This window comes from Leptonychotes weddellii, chromosome 2 (assembly GCF_054177405.1).
Source record: "Leptonychotes weddellii isolate Sample4059 chromosome 2, ASM5417740v2, whole genome shotgun sequence".
Lineage (NCBI taxonomy): Eukaryota > Metazoa > Chordata > Mammalia > Carnivora > Phocidae > Leptonychotes > Leptonychotes weddellii.
The window spans coordinates 21,307,259-21,309,516 of NC_138370.1; the positions used below are offsets into that span (position 1 = coordinate 21,307,259).

At 42.1% G+C, this 2,258-nt stretch overlaps 1 non-coding gene across 1 annotated transcript; it reads right to left on the bottom strand.

Moving 5' to 3' along the window:
- Positions 1–1,977: 1,977 nt before the first annotated feature.
- Positions 1,978–2,050, bottom strand: TRNAM-CAU (transfer RNA methionine (anticodon CAU)). Its single transcript has one exon. It is a non-coding gene; the product is annotated as a tRNA-Met (tRNA).
- Positions 2,051–2,258: the final 208 nt, after the last annotated feature.

Genomic DNA, 2,258 nt, shown 5'->3' on the forward strand with positions numbered 1-2,258 from the left:
GAGAGAGGCAGAGGGAGAAGCAGGCTCCCAAGGAGCAGAGAGCCCGATGCGGGACTCGATCCCAGGACCCTGGGATCATGACCTGAGCCGAAGGCAGACGCTTAACCATCTGAGCCACCCAGGCGCCCTACATCACATAATTATTCTTTTTTGTGGTGAGAACAATTAAGATCTAGAGTCTTAGCAACTTTGAAGTTTATAATACAGTAATTGACGACTGTATTCTCCATGCCACGTGTTATATCTCCAGTAATTATTTATCTATTAGTTGAAAGTTTGTACACTTACATGACATCCCCCGGATCCCCCAGCCCCACCCCCTGCTAACCACCATTTTGCTCTTTGTTTTTACCAAGTTTACCTTTTTAAAATTCCACATATAAGTGATATCGTACAGTATTTGTCTTTCCCTATCTGACTTATCTTACTTAGCATTATGCCCTCAAGGTCCATCCATGTTGTGGCAAATGGCAACACTTCCTTCTTTGTCACAACTGAATAATATTCCGTTGTGTGTCTTCCAATGGAATATATACCGTCCCAATCTCAAAGTTAAGGGTAATTGTGCCTTGCAAGTTCTATCATGAGAAGTCATTCTTGGAGCACCATTTCCTTCCAAACTGTAGAATAGCTAATGAAATTATAGCAACAACTAAGAAAACGTATGGTGAGGTCAGGGGAAAGTGGTCAAATTTGAACTTGGGTGAACTCTGCAGACAGAAATTAATGATGATATGGCCACAAAAGAAAAAAAAAAGAAGGGGAGAGAGAATACACATCACCATGATGGCACAACTTTTTTTTTTTTTTTTGGTAGATTTTGTTTTTATTTTTTTTATTATTCTGTTCAATTAGCCAGCATATAGTACATTAACTAGTTTTGAAGTAAAAATTTTTTTATTTAAAAAAAATGAGATAGATAGCTCATCTATTATCTCACTATTTTTATCTCCTTGAAAGGTGTATATCAAGATTATCCCTCACATGCTTTTATCCACTGTCAAACCCAAGTGACCATTCTTGTTGAAAATGGAATGTAGGACAAGTCAAGAAGAGGCTTGAGCCGAGCGTAGGGACATTACCAGAAATTGCACCCTAAGAGGCCCTGAGGAGAAAAGTGAAGTGGGAGATTGGGGCCCTGCTTAGAGAATCACCCCACTCAGAATCCTTAACGTTTCATTTATTTCATCCTGACATTGCCTTCTTGGTTCTGGTGTTGAAAGCACCGTGCGGTGGAGGGACTCTGCGCACACAGCCCGGCAAGGTGTGCGCTTGTGTTCAGTGACCCTTTCTGATGCCAGCGTGTCTGTGTCAGCCGTCAGGGGCTTTGCTGGGGTTCTGCAGTGTCTGGATTGTCATTCTCTTTGAAGAGACGTGCAGCTCCTGGACAACAATACCACACCTTGTCATCTCTGGGCAATGCAGGTAACCCTTTTCTAAAGGAAAAATACCCCAGTGCCCTTCTCTGCATCTCTCTCCTTACACTGAGAACGTCAGTTACAGGACCACTCACTACCTGCCAAAATCTGGGATAAGTATCTTACATTGACTGTAATATTATCCGTATCATTTCATGTGTTCAACTCACCTTGGCAGTTAGGTGTTATTATTCCCATTTTACAAATAAGGAATGAGCCTCTAAAAGTTAAACAAAACAGAACAGAAACTTTGTTCCAGGTCACTGGTAAGAAGTGGCAGACCTGAGATTTGGAGCTGTTTTTTTAAGTTCAAAACTCCCACTTTTTTTTTTTTTTTTTAATTCTTGGGAGAGCAGACAACTTCCTTCTGGCTGTGGCTTGCATCCCTTCTGTTTTGAATGAGGTTGAATGATCTGCCTGCAGATTGGACATTTACCCACCGATGCCTTTGTGGGGGGCATCCCTGTATCTGCCTGGCCACAGGGAACCTCTAAGCACCTTTGCTGAAAGTTTTTATTGTTTTCTTCGAACACCCTTTTATAGCACAGCAAAATAGCTGTGCCCTCTCTGAGGCTCGAACTCAGGACCTTCAGATTATGAGACTGACGCGCTGCCCTCTGCGCTAAGAAGGCTGTGGTGCTAGCCTTCAACATGGCTAATAATGCCTCCTTTAATGGCAGATTCCTTAAAGAGAAAGGTATCAACTCGTCTTTGTAGTTGAATCCAATGATTGAGTGGATTTGGAATAGCATCAAAATGTTCTTTTCCCAGGTCTCCTCCCGCAGCAGTAGATTCCTAAGTAATCTGGAAGATAACTCAGCACATGATACATGTACTTTG